General features: G+C 40.9%; 1 long non-coding RNA gene across 1 annotated transcript in view; it reads left to right on the top strand.

Annotated features, from left to right (window-relative positions):
• Positions 1-7,255: 7,255 nt before the first annotated feature.
• Positions 7,256-15,528, top strand: part of LOC122791811 — a 268,292-nt gene continuing 260,019 nt past the window's right edge. Inside the window, exon 1 of the long non-coding RNA XR_006363200.1 lies at positions 7,256-7,533. This is a non-coding gene — a long non-coding RNA (uncharacterized LOC122791811). The remainder of the gene's footprint in view (positions 7,534-15,528) is intronic.

Here is a 15,528-nt window from a genome sequence, read left to right as displayed (position 1 = left end):
AAGGCCATGGAATGAATCATCCTGGGCCTTACAAATAAGGATATAGGTGATCTCCAAACCCTTGATCTGACAGTTTGGTTTTGTCAAGGGCAGGTCATGCTTGTTAAACCTGGTGGACTTCTTCAAAAATGTCACCAGAGCCATAGACGGTGGCAAATCAGTGCATACAGCTGTCAAATTAGCCAAGGCCTTTGACAGAATCCCACATTCGGGCATCATTGATAACCTCTCCCAGTTGCATATCAATCCTTATGTCATCAGGTGGGTTGCTAAGTGGCTCACCAACAGATCACACTCAAAGTTGGGGACTTTACCTCAGTCTGCAGACCTGTCACCAGTGGGGTTCCACAAGGATCAGTGCTGGGCCCACTATTGTTTGGAATATACTTCTCAAAAGTTCAGGCTAAAACAGAGGGTCTGTGGCTGACTAAGTTTGCTGACAACTGCAAATCATGTGCAATCATTGAATCCCCAAATTATATCAATATACGTCAAGAGAGACTTACACAAACCAGTGACTGGTGCCAAGCCATAGACTCAAGCCCAATTCTAAAACATGCATTATCATCCCCTTGGTAAAAATGATACCCCTGCAGACTATCATATAAATAATAATACCCTAAGTAACAACTCAGTAGTGAGAGACTTGGGTACACAAGTTGACTGTAGCCTAAATTTTGACCAGCATGTGTCTACTGTGGTAAGAAAGGCATCCTAGGTCGCACACCTAATTAGAAAAGGCATTGCCTCAAGAGTGAAAGAGGACATAACATCCCTTTACTGAACCCTCATCAGGCCAGTAATTGAGTACAATGCTCCCTTTAGTATGTGCCTTACCAGGCACCTGCAGCAATTTGAGAGACTTCAGAGATTTCTAACCAAGAAAATTTAGGGTCTCCAGCACGTCATACATTGACAGACTAAAATCACTCTTACTTTTCTCAGTAGCATACAGACTACTTAGAGGAAACGTGCGCCTGGCCTATAGATAAATCTCGGATTCAAAGCTAATGGAAATGCTGCACATCCACAAGTCAAATGGGACAAAGGTCACCTGCTCCAGGGACCTTAACCTGACCTGCAACATAAATTGGACCTCCTGGAAAGACAGCTATGTCTCTCAGAGTTTACCACTCCTCTGGAATAGGCTACCAGTTCACATCAAACAAAGCCCCTCTATGACCCTGTTTAAGCGTAGCCTGGATGATTGGATGTGAAATTGTAACTTCCTGCCGGGGGTTTCACCTATGCCCCCCCCTCCTAGATATTAGTAGTCATTTCTAACTAAGATTTCGAGTTTAGGCAAGTAGGAATCATCTGGAAAGTGATTTCCTTAGTGTGTAGCTCTTCCATTGCAACAACAAGATTCTTTATATATGGGTTTTTCTAGTATTATAATGGATACACATGGCTTGAGCCTATAAAGACCTTTGGGCCAATAGCCCAGTAACCACCTATGAACCTATGAATCCCAGTTCCAGGGGCAGAGAACACCTTACACCACCATGTGGTACAGTAACTCCTCAAGTGCATTCAGCACATCCTGTGCCAAGAAGAGTTAATGAGATTCAAAAACAGACTGTACACAAATGAAACTCATACCTCTGGCATAATGCAAACACAAATAGACAAAGTTCTCTGGTATCACACATCCCCCAGAACCACCTCTCTGCTGAATGTGACAGTTTATGCCTGACAGGTAAAAAGTCCGTCATTGATGTATTGTCACGTCAGAAAATATAGAACACACCTCTCAACTGCCCCACATTTGGTGTAGCGCTCCAACTTTAGGTTCCATGTCTGCATCTACTGCACTATTCTGATCTGACCATAGATGGCTCAGATTTCTGCTCTTCATTTGGCTGAATTATAGAACCAATGAAACAGCGAATTCCTGGAGTTCATTGTGGATAGTTAATGATGCAGCAAATTCAAAAAGCAATAGTGTCCTCTCTGTCTGGAAGGAAATTCTTTAATTTTGTTTTGTTTTGAATTAAGCTAATGGATTCAGATTGTTATCTGAAACTCTGGATTGAGACAGAGGTCATAGAGCAAGCTGAATGGCAAATGAAAAAGGATCTGTACTATTTGAGCAGCAAGTCGGATCATGCTTTTCAACTTCCTTGCTGAAGAATCAGGGACAAAGCTGAAAATAAAGAGGAGCAAAAACCTACAAGTCAGGCACAATTTTAAAATACTACTCTAATTCAGTGAGGTTACTAGAACTACAGGATTTACATCTGTGAAGATAGGTGAAGGCCGCCAGCCTAGCTAGATAGAATTTTGTATATAAGTCTGTCATTTGTAAATATTAATGTAAGCCACAGGCTTGTTCTCTTAAATGTGAAAAGACTGTATTGGATGTTGAATTGAAAAAAATGTAACAGTGCATTCTGCTGTAAGAAAGCTGCTAAGTCAAGCATTGTGAAATTCTTTGATCTCAAACTTGGAGCCAAGATGTCTAGAGGGAGGCATTCTGCCTACTGTTGTGAGGCCAGAGTTAATGGATAGAATTTACATGTATAATTTATTTTATTGCTCTGGCTTCCTGACCAGCTGCAAGATCAAAATGGCTATTAACCTCTGAGTTTCTGTTAGCCTGGGAACCAGAAAGAAATTATGTAATCTGAAATGAATCAGGAGTACTGTGTTTTCAGTTTAAGGACAGAGAGACTCAGAGCATTTAGCATCTGTCTTGAGAACATCCAACTCACCAGCACTCTGCCTGTGTTCTATATGTAAGTTTATTTTAGAACTGTGATTTCTCTTAGTCTAATCTTCCTAGTTCCTAGCTATATCTAAGTGTTTTTCTGTGTTGATGTCAGAACTATTCTGCTGTATTATTTTAAGCATTTTCCTGTGATCTAACTCTTGACTAGCACTGTATAGTAAGAAGCATTGTCTTATGTTATTTATTATTAAATATTTTTAAACCTTTCAACTGTGGCTGTTTTGTGTAGAGACAATTTAAGCTCTAGAATACATTGTGTGTGTGTGTGTGTGTGTATGTATATATATATATATATATATATATATATATATATATATATATATAGTGATACTGGCCAAGCCACTCCAATAAGCATTGGCTGTTCAGTTGCACTTACCATTTGGATAATAATATTGTACAGTATAATTGGACACCCTTTCATAAGGGCCTTTTAGTAGCTGATAAATATTAGTGCATGGTGGCAAGTGGTATTACCGTATATTCTGGGTCAAAGGGGCACAGTTGGAGAACCTATGCCAGCCTTCCACAGGAGTGTCTGTGTGGTTGTATACAACTCATATCTTAAAGTGTGTGTGTGTCAGCTACTTGGGCAGGGAGTCGAAATACTGGTTGGACAGAGAGGGTGCTGGAACTTTTAGCTTGCCCACTAGGCTGAGATCTGGACCCTATACCTGTGCCAGTGGGGAGTCTTACTGGGAACCTGGAGAGAAAGGGAGGAACCAGACCCAGACTGACTGTGATCTCTGTGTGCTCTTAAGGGAAATTGCACTTTACTGTGTGTGTATTTATTAGCCTTCCCTATATGGATGCCCCTCACTGGTATTAGTGGTGATGATAGAGGCTCCTTGATTGTTGGGCCAGTGCATGCTCATCACAACATCCATATACATTTTTTGAAGAATAAGAAGTACAAAACTGTAATGTATGGTATAACTGGTTTATTGTAATTCTCAGTCTAGCAAGAGCAGAACAAAAACAAAAATGACGAAAAATCAGTGATGTTTTCTAAAATTGTTAGGGGCACTTGACAACTGTGAGTCACATAGTATGGAGCTTCTCATTGCTTGCCCTGATATTCTTTGTGTTGATTGCTGCTTGCTAGCTCTGGTGTTGAAGTCCAGATTTTCACTTAATTAATTTCGCTGCTTGACTTTGAATTTGTTGGTAAATTGTGGAGCTGCATTCTACAAGGCGGGAAGCAGTGTGCTGCAGTGTTAGAGCGTTTGTCCATTCATCCACAATCAAACCAGTAAATGTGGTAAGTGCTGTCTTAGAAATTAAAGTTTTGTGCCTGAGGATATGTATGTATCTTTGGTTAAATTCTTGGTTGGGGTGCCTTCTGTGTGGAGTCTGCATGTTCTCGTGTGTTCGTGTGGGTTTCCTCTAGGTGCTCCAGTTTCCTCCCACATTCTAAAGACAGGCAGCAGGTGGATTTCATACTGTAAATTGGCCATAGATGTGAGTGTGCATGCAAGTGTGTGGCACAGAAGAATAGCTGTGGCAGGGCTAGCAACCTGGTGGCTCTAGACGATTGTCAGTGTTAAAGGGACACCTCAACCCCATGTGTAAAAATGGGTGAAGGGGATTGTGGATGGGTGGATATATAGTCTGTTGAACATCTTTGTCAGAACAGATACTTTACATCAAATACTTTTCATCAAATACTTTTTAACAAATACTTTTTCTTCTTCCTTCAGAGTAATAGCTGTTACTGTTCATTAAATGTATATGAAAAAAAAGGAAAAAGTCAGGTGGTCCTCTGACTTGAGGACAATAGTACATTCCACTACTGCTCTACATAATAATTATATTTCGGAATAAATATTTTATGAGTTTAACTCTACTAAAAATCAGTCTGCTCTTTGGACATGAGTATACATAACTCCTTTTTTCTCCTGTGAACATTGAAGCCTGGCATTAAATATTTGTGTTGAATGCTGTTCTTGAATACTAGGTCCTAGAACCATTTATATTTTAGAATTAAATGCTCAGTATCCATAAAGGTCTAAATTTAGTAGGTTATGCCCTCCCAAAGGGGCAAGCTTGTATATTATATCCCATAATCCAAGCATGCAAATTTATGTATAAGCAAATATTCGGTGCTATAGTTTTGAACCTTTGATATTATTTTTGATGTTCCACTGCTATGATTTTGAAAGCAAAAAGGTTGACAGGTATGATACAGAGAAGGCATGGTATGGGGCCACTCTGCTGATGGACAGAGACCTGAATTCCATCTATATAGCTGATCTGAACTGTTCCATCTGTGCAGAGGGATGACTTGTGGAATATAACAAATGTGCATGTTTGTAGATGTTGTCTGCCTTCAACTTACCTGCAGTCTGCAGTACAGCTCTGCCTGTGTACCAGCACAGGTACTGCAGGTGACTGGCTTCACACTATATAAAGTCTGTAGTACCAGCACACAGGTGAAGCACCACATATGTCTGTAGTACCAGCATACAGGTGAAGCACCACCTATGTCTGTAGTGCTAGCATACAGGTGAAGCACCACCTATGTCTGTAGTACCAGCACACAGGTGAAGCACCACATATGTCTGTAGTACCAGCACACAGGTGAAGCACCACATATGTCTGTAGTACCAGCATACAGGTGAAGCACCATCTATGTCTGTAGTACCAGCACACAGGTGAAGCACCACCTATGTCTGTAGTACCAGCATACAGGTGAAGCACCACCTACGTCTGTAGTACCAGCATACAGTTGAAGCACCACCTATGTCCGTAGTACCAGCACACAGGTGAAGCACCACCTATGTCTGTAGTACCAGCACACTGGTGAAGCACCAGCTATATCTGTAGTATCAGTGCACAGGTCAAACACCACCTATGTCCGTAGTACCAGCACACAGGTGAAGCACCACCTATGTCTGTAGTAACAGCACACAGGTAAAGCACCACCTATATCTGTAGTATCAGTGCACAGGTCAAACACCACCTATTTCTGCAGTACCAGCACACAGGTGAAGCACCAGCTATGTCTGTAGTACCAGCACACTGGTGAAGCACTACCTATGCCTTGAAGGTCTAGTCTTTTGAATGGGTCATGTTATTAGTCAGAGATTTTACAACAGTTTCTAAAACCAATGTAAAATTTCTGTGCCTGACAGTGCTGCAAACTTGATTCATGTTTTGGAATTCCTCATTAGCCTATGTGGCTTGAGAAAATCCAGAGTCCTTTTTTTAAATCTGATGTGCAGCTACCCCAAGTATAACTTCCTTTGGTATCCCACAGCAACTGTATATGCTTGATAAAATATTCCCATAATCATGTCTATTTGCAGTTCTGATTATATAAATAGAATTTTCTTTTCCTTTTTATGTATTTTTTTTAAATATTTTTTTTGATCCTCTCGAACCTCATCTGTACCAGCCCAGCTGCCAGTACCCCAAGTAACACCAGGTCTACCAGCTGTCCCCCTACCCTCCTGGACTTACTCTGGAACTGCCTGGGGCTGGTCATGGATCCTAAGGGTGTCCTGGAGGCTTGGTTCATCTGTGTTTCCATCTGCAGGGGTATTTTTGTTTGTTTGTTTATGCTCTACCCACCCCCTTCCCCGTCCCCATGCAGATTTCATCCATGAGCCACTTCCCCCTTTGGACCACCCCCTCCCCTTAAGAACTTTATCAACAAGCATCTTCCCACCCAGGACAACCTTGCCTATCCTTTCCCTGCTGTTCCTTCAGTCACCTGAGCTGCTAATCGAACCCAGGTTGGCTGGGCCGTAGTCAGGACTTTATCCCTCTACACCGCCGGACCGGATACTTTTTTTGTATGTATGTATGTTTGTCATTATAAATTGAATTAATCATAATTGTTTTCATTAATACCATGAGAAAAAAAAATTGTTCCAGAAACACTTTCTGGAGGGGAGTATTTGAGTATATATTCTAAAAGTGGTTAACAATACATATTTTCTACACTGTATATCTTTGCTTTAGCTGTGACATAGCATGACATCATTCTTATGAACAGTGCATTCTGTACGTTATACACTCATCTCTAGCCTTAATGTGTTTTTGAGTTTGTTAAACATTGATTTTCTCTCTGAGTAGCTTTTTCTTGTTTTTCTTTGTCCCTTTTTTCTCCATTTTTGGTGGGGGAATCAGATAAAATACTGCTGGAATGATTACATTATTATGCTTGTAGCTGAATGTAGCTATGGTATTTTAAATACTTGGGTGAAGACTATAGGAATTACAGATTAGTTAAAGGTTGATCCTGAAGTAAATACATTTTATGAAATTTGAAGAGTTCCAAAGTTAATTTTTTATCAAGTGCAGCATCTAATCTCTGATAGGTGTGTAGTACACTATCAGATGTATACTAATGGATTAATGATGAAACAAGAAAAGATTTGCTCAAGTGATCAAGGGCAAGTTTTGATTATGTTCGTATTATTTATTAGTTCTATTGTTTAAAGGCACTATAACAAGTATATAAATGTATAATTTCAAGAACATGTTTTTAGTTTATTGTTTTTCTTTCTAATCTTTTCATTCAGAAAAAATAACTAAAGTGAAGATAAGTCTCGACAGTGACATCACTTTAAATGGCAGATGCAACCTTACACTCAACTGCATCGCAGAAGATGGTTCTAATGTCTCCTATTCATGGACAGTCCCTAATAACAATCCCTCATTTTACAGTGGAGCCAACCTCCATGTCAGTCTGCCAGTGACTAATGAAGGGATGTTTATTACTTGCAAAGCCAGCAATCCCATCAGTAGCAAAATATATAATTTTTCTACGAGAGAGGTTTGTAGAGTACCAAATAATGGTGAGTTTTAACTGCTGTTTCTAAACCACTTGTAACTGTACCAATTTGATAATGTGCTCATTTATTTTTGGTAATTCTCCGGTGTTTAAAAAAAAAAAAGTCTTATTAATAGTTTGTGTGTGTGTGTGTGTGTGTGTGTGTGTGTGTGTGTGTGTGTGTGTGTGTGTGTGTGTGTGTCTGTGTGTGTGTGTGTGTGTGTGTGTGTGTGTGTGTGTGTGTGTGTGTGTGTGTGTGTGTGTGTGTGTGTGTGTGTGTGTGTGTGTGGTGTACGTGCATATGCATGTGTGTGGTGTACGTGCGTATGCATGTGTGTGTGTGTGTGTGTGTGTGTGTGTGTGTGTGTGTGTGTGTGTGTGTGTGTTTGCGTGTGTGTGTTTGCGTGTGTGTGTTTGCGTATGTGTGTGTGTGTTTGAGTGTGTGTGTGCATTGCCTCATGGCTGCATTTGTCAAATTAAGGTAGGTAACAAGAGACAGAAAGCTGAAGGTTAATGGGCCTTAGACATACAGATATAGCACTGTGTTACAGTAAACATTTTGACATATGTGTAAATATCCACTTGTGATAAAGAATTAAGGTTACTGGAGGGAATGTGTAAAATAATAAATCTGTCCAGTCCGTGGAGAAGGCATCTATTTTCCAGGTTCCTGGGGTCACAAACCTACAGCAAAACAGCCTGTTACATGTTGAAATGAGAAATAAACAGGTCTCCTTGTGAAACACCCCTCAACCTGGTCAGATCCAGAAAGACATCTCTGTTTATCATCCATGCACGGGGATCTGCTACAGATCTGCCCACTCTGTCTGTTGAAACATTGTGTAGAAAGGGGATGTAGATCACCACCAGAGTCATAACTGATGTCTCAGGTATATTCTGTGCCTGCAGAATTGGTAAAAGTGAGATCCTCCTTGTTTGTTTTTTGAAGACTTCTTTAGCAGGGGATCTGTGGTGTTGTGTGCATTGTCTGAAGGACATCCCTCTTTCAGGGTATAATTAATGGTTCTGAGTGCAAGCATAGGACCAATCATTTTCTTTTACATTTATGTGTTATTTTCTCATTCTTACCTCCCAGGTCCCTGAATTTGTAGGGCTCTCATATGAGCCCCCTACATGCTAGATGTGAGGAGTCTGTGATGACAGCCAGTGGTACTTGGGAGGGCAACCCTATTTCAGGGGACAGGGAATGTTTGCTGTATCTACCAAGAGCTCTCCTTTCTAATACAAGGGGATGCTGGTTTCTAATGATGGGGTATCTTTGGGAGCATCTGTTTCTCCAGTGCCACAGTTTCTTCATGTGCAGGTGACTAGTGCCTCCATAGGAATAAAGATCTCATGTAACCCAGCTGTCTGAAGAATGTTTTGGCTACAATTTATTTTCGCTGAATAACTCTTTGGAGGAAGAGTATCAGGTGCTTAACCTTGTCTTGAAGGAAGAGCTTGTTAAGAGAGGTTTAAAGGTGGGTACCCAGAAGCACTAGTTTGAGGGTGCACATTGGATTTTGTTTTGTTGATTGTGAGACGCATGTCTCTGAATGAATTCTATGTGAAATCCAAAGCTTTGATAATTTCATGCTGAGACACTATTAGAAAGATGCAGTCATCTAGACAGCAATAAATCTGAATGTCTTTTGTCCTGCAGTAGGCAATTAATGGAGGTTGCCACTTTATGAAGACTCTGAGTATTAGACAAGTGAAAGAGCAGGGATATAAAGTGAAAGTGATGTGCAGATAAGCATCTTTAAGGTCCAAATTGCCATCAGAGCCTGAGTTGGGATGAGTGGTAACAGGCTTTGGAGAGTTAGCATTTTAAACTTTTTGGAACTTTTAGAAACTTGCTCAGGTAGGACAAATCCAAGAAGGATCTTTAAGTGACCTCTTTCCTTGCATCCAGAAAGAACTTTCGCTAAAACATTCAGCCCTCCGATTCTGTTTTGACTTTTCCTGTGGTATCTGACTGTACCACCTCTAGGACAACTGCAAATATAATGTGCAGCTGTTCCTTTGAAACTGCTGGAATGCATCTGCTTTTTGGGATTTTTGAAAATGAAGTTTGAAACATTTTCCCATAAACACCTGCAGGACCACTCTGGGCTTCTCCTTGTGTTATCTTCTCATTCTTTTCAGTATTTGCCCTTTTACCCTTGTTAGATCTACTGCTCTTCTGTCTGGGGTATAAGGGTCAACCCTTTATAAGGTAGTTCCTGCTAAATTTAAAGACATGAGTTTTACAGACTGTATGGTCACACCATTTTACTCCAGCTTTTTAAAGACTTCTTCAGAAAAGATGCTCCCTGTCCAGGGAGACATTTAGGATCTCTGTCTTTACCTGGTGTAGAAGGGGCAGCATTTTCACCAGACATCTCCACATGTAACAAAAAGAAAAACAAAAAAGAAAAATAAACAGTTGCAGCCTTCCATGGTGCATCCACTGCATCATACCTACACATTTTGGAGTTCTTCACAACCTGAAAAGAGAGGTCAAAAAAGTCAAGCAACTCCTGCTTCAGATCCTTATCCTGTATGTCCTCTGTCTTGGCCCTTATCTTTTCCAACCAGGTATTGCTGGTAGGAAAGCATATGACATTGGCAATTTAAGGCTGTGAATGAAAGGTTAGTGGAGGTGTACACCTTCTTCCCAAATTTGTTGAGCATGCAGTTCTCCTTTGCATTGGGAATGTGGTTTCTTGATGTGGCCGAAGAACTTCTCTTGTTGGAATCTAGTGACACCACAGTTGGATCAGCCAATATTTTTTGCAGATCAACTTGACCCTATAAAACCATTCAGATTTCCTTGGAGCAAAAGTAAAGGAATCAGGTTCCATAGATGCATTCAGAAAGACATCTTTCACGACACCTAGCACTGGAGGGGCTGCTAGAACTTTTAGTTGACAGAGACCCATGTATGGTCTGTAGAAGAGCTGCGCCTTGCTGCACATGTTACTATTCCAATGGAAAACTTGAAAGGTGTCTCCATATCAAAAGTCCTCTGGTAGTGAAGAAAAGAAAAAGGAGTCAATGTCGGAATCATAAGCCTCCACAGAAGGAATTTTTCCTACCTACACCAGTTCATCTGCCTCTGGACCATGGAAATACAAAGTTTTAAGAGGATGTTCCACTTCTTTTTAAAAAGAGCACCAGATAGCCATGAATCTTAAATCTGGTCTTATCTGCTTTCGAAGAGGCAGCACAAACTAAGCCATTTCTAACAAAGGGTCAGTGGAAGTCTGGAAGTGGTGTGGGCTAAGGCACTTCCTGTCCTAGGTCAAGTAAGTTGATGTGCACTGGCTTAGTTTTCAGTGATGCATGTTTCAGTAAAATTAGCAAGAGCTACCTTTGAGGTCCTGAGTCTCAGGTGATGAACTGAGACATAAGGTACTTTTTGGGAATATCTTCATAAACCAAGAATTCAAGGGATTCTGACATTCCTTTGTAAAATGACACAACTCTCTGAAGCAGAACACTCTCTTCCTTCTTTGGAAGTGTGTCAGAGTCATAGTTCTGGTAAGAACATATGCAAGAAGCCATCAACATGGTGGCCTACTCTGTGGCCACACCAAAGGCCACAGCTAAAACCTGACTCTGAGGTAGGGGGTGACAAAGATACTTCACTCTGCCAAGATTTATTGGATCAAGGGAAGCCAGAGTTGTTCAAAGCAACATCCTCAGTCTCCCAGTGTGTCCACCCTCTTTTATCATCGTGTTTTTTCTTTAACAGAAGGCTCTCAGCAGCCTTGGATGATGCCATGGCAGCACAGAATCAGACATCTGCCCATTTCTTGGACATGAACTCCTGAAGAGGGTAATGCTATCTATACATACATACAAATATTTAAAGCACGGGCATTATGCCCTTCTAGCTTGCCAATATACCAAAACACGTGTTCCCATGTGTCCAGGCTGTTCTTAAAAACATCTAAACTAGTACTGGCTTTAATGTAATTTGGCAGTCTGTTCCAAGCATCAGCTACTCTGTCAGAGAACCAATTAGTACACTTCTCATTCCTACAGAATCTCCTACATAGTTTGTTTGATGATTCTCTAGTACTTATTGTTAACCCCAAACTTTCCCAGAGGTAGTTGACACTAAATGCCCTATATACCTGAATTAAGATATCTTCTTAGATATCTGTAAGAGACATTCTACAAGTTGAGATATTTTAGTCTTTCATAATAACTTAAATTTTCACATCCATGGATGCCCTTGGTATATTTCTGCTGTACTTTTTCCAGTTTACTCATGCTTGTTTTCTTATAGGGTTTCCATATTTTTATTCCATACTCAAGTTTGGGTCTAATGTAACTAACAAACAACAACTTTGTTATGTTTGATTTCCTATCTTTTTATACAACCTATAGTTCTATAACTATTATTAACCAATTGGTTGATATAATTATAAAAACTCATAGGTGAATCTACCCATATACCCAGGTCCTTTAATGAGTCTACAGTTTCAATCACTGTGTGCTGTATTAAATATTCACCTTTCAATTTATGTCTCCCAAATCGCATGCACTTAGTTTTTGATGTATTTATCAGCATATTATTCTCCTGTGCCCAAATGGTCAATTTAGTCAAGTTATTTTGCAGATATGCCTTATCTGTAACACATGTAATCAGTTTACCCAATTTCAGGTCATCAGCATATAGACTGTAGAACACCTCAGATGAAAATGTTAAGTCTGAAAAATACAATCTAAAAAAGTAAGGGCCTAGGACAGAGCCCTGTGGGATACCCTGACTGTAACCAAGGATTTCACCTGTCCAGTTGGTATATGATACTTGCCATGTCCTATTTGTAAGCCATGCAGCTATCTATCTTATCAAGAGTACATCAATACCTAGTTGTACTTACTTATTGATTTGTGTTTTGTGTATGACCCTGTTAAATGCTGAGGTTAAATCTACATAAATTACATCACAGCACAATTTTTCATTCATAGCTGTTATTAAATTGTTATAAAACATCATGTTCCAGGTAGTAATAGATCTGTTTTCAACATATGCATGCTGATATATGGTTCCAAGTCCAAACCTATCCGTTTCTGACTTAGTCTGATTTAGACTTAAGGGTATATATGAATCTGGGTTTGTCCTACTCCCCTTTCCCTTAAATACAGGGTTAATAAGCACATGTCTCCAATCTTGAGGAATCTCCCAATATTTATGACCTAGTGAATTATTAATATAATGGTACTGTAAGTTCTTGCTGAAGTGTTCTCAGGTCATTGTTACTAATTTCTTCTCCTCCCTGTGCTTTGCTTGGATCCAGTTTATGCAGTTCTTTTTCAATAAAATCTAATTTGATTCCAGTATCTGAGGTTACCTGGATATCACTAGGACAACTTACTACCCCTTTTGTGGAGCCAAACTGTTTTACATAATATTTTGTAAATACATATATAATCTGTTGTGTCTGAGAATAAATTTAAGAATCTGCACACAATTTATCAATGTGTGCGTCTTTACTCCTTCCACATCTTATGTATCTATAAAAGGTTTCCTATTATGATCAATATCTTCATATAAATTTTCTTCAAATTTTTCTTGATATTGTCTCACACTGTGCTTAATCTGTTTGTCCAGCTTGTTTATTTCGATTTTCAAAGTTGCAGTTCGACCTCTCTTCCATTTCTTATATTTTTTGTCTCTCACCTTAATCAGATATCTTGTTCTTATGGAAATGTATCCCCAGATATTGTAAGCCTAGATCTTGATGTTAAACTTTTTTTTGATTTTTTGCACTCAAACAATTTCTCTTTCAAAACTTTCCACTTTCCATCTGCAGTTTTTTTCACTGAACACCTCACTCCAGTTAGTGTTACATAGTGACTGTTTTGCTTCCATATAATCTGTAATTAACCTTCTGTGCATTGGCTTAGACTTCAGTTTTGAAAATTATCTAGCAACAAATTAACCTTTATAACCCCATGATCACAGCACGTCAATGGTGGTAAAACTTGACTTGAACTTGCAGTAATTTCTCTGGGAACACAAACAATCCCCTGGATTCTCAAAAGCTTGCATGGGGTGCAAGACTGGTGCAGGAGCTCACGCAGGCAATATGTCAGCTGTGAGATCCAGGAACAGCCTGCAAGGGCATGCACGAGAGCTCATGCACTAATCTTGCACGGACTAAGCCCTAGTATGCAAATCACCCCATTTGCAGGTAAAATCCATGCAAATGAGGTTATTTTGCAATCCAGAAAGCTTGCAGCAGTCCATGCAAGACTAGTGCTATCTGCAGAAATGTACTCAGTTAGTAACAGAGTACATTTCTGCAAAATCCAAAACGGAGCTATGACAGCTCCAAATAAAGGCTGCATATCACTGAGGAAGCATGCCAATGGCCAAATATAAGGCCATTGGCATTGCAAACAATACAAAAAATAAAAAAAATCAACTTTTATTTTTTTTTTTGCAGATCTCGGCTGTTTAAGCATAGGGCAGCAAATGGGATCGGGGGGGGGGGGGACAGGAAAATAAACCTAAAATAACCATTCTGACTAAAATCAGTATTCTACCATGCAAGTCAATGGCTTGCAGAAGACAACCTGGCCAGTGAGTAGTGGTTGCTAAGGGGGGAGGCTCAGTGTGACACATGTAACTATGCATTAGCAGGCAATCCTATGCAAATGAGGGGAAGGATAGTGAATCCCAGTTTTCCCCAGCATGTGAGTCAGGTCCCAACAGTGTAAGAGTATGAATAGCTGGGTGCAAGCCTAGGAGGTAGGTGACATCATGGGTGGGGGTGTCAGGCATACTGTAAGTGGATTGAAGCCCTTTAGCTTGGGTTTGCTCATAGCTTAGCACAGCTAAGCTAAAGAGTGTGTCTAAACCTGCCTAGCACACTTTACAGAGTGTACGTGGGTGTGCGCGCGCCGTGCACCGGGTTTTACAGGAAGAAAAAAGAAGTTAAACCAGGAAATAGCAGCAGTATGCACATTTAAGTACTCTGTTTGTGCGACGTGCCACCGGGCTTAAACAGTAGGGCAATGGGAAGGGAAAACAGCAGTAGGAAGGTAATCAAGGAGTATTAGCTTAGCTGCCAGGTGAAATGTATCAGAACCCTCCAATTACACAGGCAGCAAACCAGCCCAGAACACTACTATAAACTATGCAAACACCTACCCCTCTGGTTTTTCCCACACTCTACACCACCGGTGTAAACAAGCGGGAAACTTTTAACACTCACAACAGCAAAATGTTATGGGCTGCAATAGCTATCATACAACTTGCGGAAGAGGCTGAGGGTGGTGAGGATGTGAATGCTGCCGAGCAACCCACAGTGAGGAGACTGAGAAGAGTGTACAGACCCAGGGAGACCTACCAAGGGCTGCATGAGCTGGAGAAAGTTGAGCGCTATAGGGTGGACAGGGACCTCCTACAGCAAATTATTAAGCTGTGCCAGCCACGCCTCACACACAGAACTAACAGAGGGGAACCCATCCCAGTGGATACCAAGGTACGTGTAGGCCTAAGAATACTAGCTACAGGTACCTTCCAAAGGCCAACTGGGGATATGATGGGGATTTCACAGGCACCCGCATCCAGGGTACTCCACCAGTTCCTGGATGCCATGTCAGCACATGTCGGTGAGCACCAATGTGGCGTTGGCCAGTAATATGCGTCTCTTCTACCAAATAGCAGAATACCCTGAGATAGTGGGTGCAATAGACTGCACGCACATACGCAACAAAACACCTCCTGGTGAGCGAGGTAGGGTCTACATCAACCACAAGGGCTACCCCTCCATCAACTGCTAGGTCATGTGCGATGCCCAGGGCATAATAATGGACTTGTGTGCTGGCTGCCCTAGAAGCTATCACGATTCCCACATCTGGCATCTGATGCAGCTGCACCAGAGATTTGCCAATGGGGACATCCCACACGGTCACCTAGTGGGGGATGCTGGATACGCACTGGAGCCATGGCTGATGACACCCATCATAAATGCACACAAACCTGAACAAGAACTCCATAATGAGGCACACGCAC

Source organism: Protopterus annectens, chromosome 17.part0, assembly GCF_019279795.1.
Source record: "Protopterus annectens isolate FY-2018-M chromosome 17.part0, PAN1.0, whole genome shotgun sequence".
Taxonomy (NCBI): domain Eukaryota; kingdom Metazoa; phylum Chordata; order Ceratodontiformes; family Protopteridae; genus Protopterus; species Protopterus annectens.
This window is presented reverse-complemented; position numbering and strand designations above follow the sequence as displayed.